Source organism: Schistocerca piceifrons, chromosome 6, assembly GCF_021461385.2.
Source record: "Schistocerca piceifrons isolate TAMUIC-IGC-003096 chromosome 6, iqSchPice1.1, whole genome shotgun sequence".
NCBI classification, from domain to species: Eukaryota; Metazoa; Arthropoda; class Insecta; order Orthoptera; family Acrididae; genus Schistocerca; species Schistocerca piceifrons.
In genome coordinates, this window is record NC_060143.1 from 573,579,459 (window position 1) to 573,586,082 (window position 6,624).

The window sequence follows — 6,624 nt, forward strand, 5'->3', positions numbered from 1 at the left end:
ATAAAAGAAAAACTCGACACTGCGATTGCCACAAACTCTAAGTTAGAAATATTGGTACCACGAAGTGAAGAAGCATCTCTGTCATCGAGAAACACGGCAAGACAGTGTGCAGAGGATGTAGAAAACAACATGCCATGTATTATAGCCGGAAATAGAGGTAAACATCGCTAATCTGAAGCACATTCCAAATACAGGTCTGGAGTGTGTCAGAGAAGCGGCACCAACCACCATCTCCAATCAGAACAGCAGCAAAAAGCCTGCAAATTCATCAAGTGGAAATTTTCCAACGAGAAACAACGTTGAAGACCCAAACATTGCAAGAGTGGTATCTAGTACAAATGTAAACAAAGAGTGTGTCAGTGAAACTCAACCCCTCATTAAAAACAAACAAAATACAGGCATAAACAATCTGATGGATGAAAACTCTTCAGAAGACATCAATACAGACTGACAAGAAGTGGAAAACCAGCGAGAAGGCAGAAGAAATTCGACTGTGACGAAACAAGAAAATGAGATGGCCAAAACCACTGAAGACATAGAAAAAGAAAACAAAACATCTTACATGAATGTGCTACAAAATGAAAAATCTGGTGAACAGTGTTTGAGGCCCACTATACAAACGTCTGTTATTGCCAGTAATAAACGCAGAAATAAAGCCATAATAGGTACTGGCGATGAAAAAGGAATGCTGTATGGTGACAAAAAAGCCTCGTTTCACCTAAGCGAACTAAGAGGTGGCACCAAAGCTGAATCTGTAACTAACTTCTTACAGATCACTCTCCCAAATCACAACAATTTTACAGTTGAAAAACTGTAAACAAATGGAATACACAATAGCTTCAAAATTGGTGTTGATTTCGACCTAAAAGATAAAATAATGGACAACAGTATATGGCCAAAGAAGATTGTGATAAAACGATTTTTATTCCAGAGGATGCCCAGTGCATCAGTGCGATAAACTCCCAAGTCCAAGAACATTCCAATGAAAAAGGAAATGATTTCATTGAAGTCTTAGTTATAGCGAGTGTAAATGTGCAGTGCCTCAGAACAAAACTTGATACATTATCACTGTTTGTTGACAAAGTGAGACCTGATGTATTATGTATATGTGAACACTGACTAGCTCAACCAGAAACAGAATACTACAGAAATATTGAATATTTAGAAATGGTGAATGCATGGTATAGAGAAACTACTATCCATGGTGGTGTGGCTGTGTATGTAAATAGTAAACTTAGTGACAATAAAACTGACTTAAGTAAATTTTGTGTAGACCTAGAATTAGCTGCTTTGGGACTGTCAGATGCCAACCTAATTATTGTTTCTGTGTACTGTTCCCTAGGTGGAAATTTTGAAAATTTCCTCAACCAGTTGGAAAGCTGTCTGTGTCACCTAGTGCACTTAGGGACAAAAATTGCCTTATTTGGAGACTCCAACATGCATATTGGAGAAGGTAATGATAAAGAGAGAGCGTTCATGAATTTAATAAGCAGTTATGGGTTGTTCGTAGAAAACTCTCTACCAGCAAGAGGAGCTATTTGTCTTGACACAATTGTGACAAACCTAAATAGTTGGGACTACAAAGTAAGTGTGGTGGACCCTATACTAGTAGATCACCATGCAGTAATCATGGAGCTATGGAAAAACACAGTAAGTACACAACAAATTCCCAGCTGGCATTCAAATTATGTATTCAGAAATAGAGTTATTACAAAGAAAAGTTTGGATGATTTCAAAACTACAGTGTCTTCTATAGATTGGCACCAAACAATTGATGAATGGCCACCAAATTCTGCATTCAGTCACATGTTCCAGACTCTTAAAGTGAAATTTGGTGAACATTTTCCATTAAAACCCAAGAGATATTCAAATGCTAAATCAAAATGTAGACAAAAAACTAACAAAGTAAAGAGGTGGTATACGCCTAGGAGATATAGATATTAAGGATAGACTGTCCTCTAGTTATTTACAGACAAAAAGGATCTACAGAAAGGAAGTAGTAAAAGCAAAGAAGGAAAGCAATGCCAGATTTATTGAAGAAGATCACAATCCTTGTAAAGCAGCATGGGATCTGCTTAATGAGCACAGGAAAAGCCCACCTCTTGCTCTAATTCTTACAGTCCAGATGAGTTTAATGAATATTTTATAAAAATAGTGGAAAACACAGTAGATGAAATTCCTGACTTAGGAATAGAGCCTGCAGCTGCTGTGAAATTTGAGAATACATGCAGCATGGTAGTGTGGAAGAGAGTGTATCCAAAAGAAATAATAAAAATTGTTAAAAAGCTACAAATCTTCAGGGAGCCCTGATATTAATGGCATGTACTATGCTATGTTAAAAACTATAATCAGTGAAATTGCACAGCCATTAACAGTAGTAATAAATAAAAGCCTCCGTGCAGAGAATTTCCAGACTTCCTGAAAGTAGCACACACAGTTCCTCTTTACAGAAAAGGCAGTCCACATGAAGTGTCAAGCTACAGGCCCATATGTGTTATACCAGTACTAGCGAAGGTGATGGAGTCAATAATGAAAGAACAACTATTAAGTTACTTTGAAGGGAATAGTCTCTTTTATGATGTGCAACATGGCTTTTGGAAGGGCAGGTCAAACAACAACAGTTGCACTTGATTTAGTTACAAACATAAGTCAGTGTTCTGAAGACAAAGAGTCTATAGCACTAATACTCTGTGAACTTAGTAAGGCATTTGACTGCATCCCACATAAGGCCTGTTCAGAAAGCTGAAAACATATGGGATCTGTCCTGCAAACACTTGAAACCTACCCGTGAAACAGTCGACGGATTGTCTCCATGCGGGGAGCTGATTCAGGTGAGACAAAGCTACAGCGTGGTGTGCCACAGGGATCGGTTACAGGGCCCCTGCTCTTCCTTATCTTCGTAAATGACATAGGCTCCAATGGGCACACGTTGCTGTTTGCAGATGATACAACCTTGTTCTCAAAAGGACAGAATGTTGTACAGGCAGTCCATCCAGCACAAGTCTTGTTCAATGAAGCTAAGGCCTGGTTTATCATGAACAAAATGAAAATTAATAAAGAAAAAACTCAGAGGATGATATGCAGCCTCAGCAATACTGGAGCACTGGGTAATGCAGCAGATGTTAAACTTCTGGGCTTTCTCACTGATACCAAATTAACCTGGCAACAGCACACCAAACATGTATGTTCCAAACTTTCACGGGTCCTGTACCTCTTGAGGATACTGAAAAGTACAGTACCAGAACAGTACCTGATAACTGAGTACTATGCAATGTTCCACAGCCACATCAGTTATGGGCTGTTGTTGAAGGGGCATTCTGCAGGCTGCAAGAATGAGTTTTTACTGCAAAAGAAAGCAACAAGGATTATTACTTCAAGCAAAAACACTGTAAACCAATTTTCACCAGGTTAGGAGTTCTGCTTACAGCCAGTATATATTGAGCAGCCTCTTCCACATAAAGAGAAACCAGGATATCTCCAGAAAGAGAAATGAAGCTCGCAAATACAGCACTCGCAACAAAGACAGTATCGACATGCCAAGGTGTCGATTAGCGAAGACACAAAACAACTTCCCAATGGTGGCCCTAATATTGTTCAATGCTCTACCTGATGACATTCAGTCTTCACCATCGGAGCAGTTTAAAACTACTATTTTGCGTAAGCTAAAAGAGCAACCCTTCTACAATATTGAAGAATTCTTCTCTAGTAATAGCGTAGTGTTTACTTGAGCTGCAGCACTGTTCCATGACTCCAACAGCAACTGTTATATTTAATTTCATTATATACTTGTGTCTATTATACTGTTGTGATATTATTGTAATCTAATTTATAACTTAAATATGTCTTGCGGTATTAAATTACTATCATAGTAGAGTTGTATTCATGTAGTTTGATAATGTTGTATCTTGATGCTGACTGACCAGCTGTGGCTGTTGAATGACATAGAATTGGTAATAAAGTAATAATAATAAAGGAAGGCGAATGGTCGACTTCGGTTTTTGAGGGAGAATTTTAGGAAACAGTGGTTCACCTGTAAAGGAGACAGCACTAATTCTTGAGTACTGCTCGAGTATTTGGGATCTGTACCAGGTCAAATTGAAGGAAGATATTGAAGCAATTCAGAATTGGGCTGCTAGATTGTTACTGGTGGGTTTGAATCACACGTAAGTGTTACGGAGATGATAAGGGAAGCCAAATGGAAATCCCTGAAGGGAAGGCGACATTCTTTTTGAGGAGCACTGCTGAAAAAATTTAGAGAACTGGTATTTGAATCTGATTGCCGAACGATTCTACTGCTGCCAACATAAATTGCGCGTTAGGACCATAAAGATAGATACGAGAAATTAGGGTTTGTATGGAGGTATACAGATAGTTGTTTTTCTCTTGCTCTGTTTGCGAGTCGAAGAGGAAGGGAAACTACTAGTAGTGATACAGGGTACCCTCCGCCACGCACCGTACGGCGGTTTACGGAATATCTATTTAGTTGCAGATGTAGATGTGCACACACACACGCGCGGTCGTTAAAAAGTGATTGGCTGTAGGCGTGCGAAGTCGTCTCCTGCACTGTGGACTGACCGGCCATTTCAGAAACATGAACAGCTCCAGCACAGGCAATAGCCTGAATGAGGTGTGAAATGCATATTCAGTCCATCCCACTACCACACAATTATTTGCTGGAAAGTATTCCCCTGTGCTCATCCATTATCACCGCCTTTCATTTCTCATGTGGGAGGCTAGAGACACAGTCCTCGACAGTATGCTTACAGGTAACGCACTCATTAAACTCAACCCGCGATATTGTCCAACACCACCATCTGGTCAGTTGTGCTCATTTCCCGCCAAAAATAAAGATAGCACCTTCCACTGCAGCCCTTGTGCCGCCAGTTCACAAGGGAGCGAGAGATTTATTCTGATTTGTAGGTGGAGGGATCATCCAATGTTGTTGTTGTTGTTGTTGTTGTTGTTGTTGTAGTCTTCAGTCCAGGAACTGGTTTGATGCAGCTCTCCGTGCTACTCTGTTCTGTGCAAGCTTCTGCATCTGCAAGTAACTACTGCAACCTACATCCTTCTGAATCTGCTTAGTGAATTCATCTCTTGGTCTTCGATTTTTACCCTCCACACTTCCCTCCAATACTAAATTGGTTATCCCTTGATGCCTTACAAACAGGTAAAGTGCTCAACTACGCACCAGAAAATGAAATACATTCGCAGTATACCCAGTCCTTAATGCTCTTAGGAAAATTAAGATGGGGCTAATTAAATACATGCCACCATGTATCAACATCTCTAGCTGCCTAGCTGTAGTAATGTATGACTGACAGCTACGTACAGGAAGGCCATGTCAGATTGGTGTGTCCCCACTGACGCCTTATGCAACTCCCATTGGGCGATCAGTGGTGGGATCATGCGGCCACGACCCTTCCACTCACTTACGCTGCAGCAGTGAGGCTAGTATAGTCACCTGACGAATGACACTCTCTCTCTCTCCTGAGACATCACGTTACGACACCACACGAGGGACAGATTTGAATAATGATGTGACAGAAACGGAGCAACAGCTGGACGCCATTCCACAGCAGTCTTTGCCCACCACAGTTTTTGATGCAATGGACTTAACATGCCAAGATTTTGCTGATCGCTGGTCCGCTATTGGAGTGAGATGCAATGGCAACCCACCATCCGCATTCCAGTTCTAAGTCACGTGTCCACAAGCAACTCACGCTGTGGAAACACGTGAAGCGACATCGGACACAATCTGATGCCTGTGTCTTGCAAACATTTGCCATGGAAGATGGATATCTTGAGACCGCCGAGAGCAATGAACGAGCCTAGACTGTACAACACTCAGCAGGCCAAGAGGCCACGGCGTCTGACATACTGCTCTCATATATATATTGACAGTAACTGTTCTCGAAAGAACAGATTACTGTTGTTGACCGTGCAGCTTTTCCCTAGAATAAATGATGACTAACTGAGGCCCTCAGCTGCCGACAGGTGTTGTTGATCTACCTCGATGTGGACAGCTGAAAATGTGTGCCCCGACCGGGACTCGAACCCGGGACCTCCTGCTACATGGCAGATGCTCTATCCATCTGAGCAACCGAGGACACAGATGAATAGCGCGACTGCAGGGACTTATCCCTTGCACGCTTCCCGTGAGACCCACAGTCCCAACTGCCCACAATTCAACATATGTAATGTACCTTATACACATTTGCCCATTCACACATTGCTCTCAGCCACGTCTCTGCCCCGTGAGCTGATCTCTGCAGCCAGCACCCTGCTAGAGTCACCTCCGACTCCGCAATACACCGTCACAGACGATACCCTCCCCCTCCCCCCCCACCCACACACACACGCACAACTGTTGCCCACCCTGACCAAATGGGCAGACGGTTCCGAAGAGGCCGAGACGTCGACAGTCGACCACGAAAAGCCTGAGTGTGCTACCCATAGTAGATAGATACACTGACTGCAATAGTGTGAAAAAGCGATTGCGCCACAGCTGATGGATCACTTGTGCCACTTAGTGGCTCATAGCCACCTTTTCAGAGGAAATGGAATTGAGGTATACAGAACTGCGACCATCAATATCAACGACATATGTACTTGACCTAAGTTACT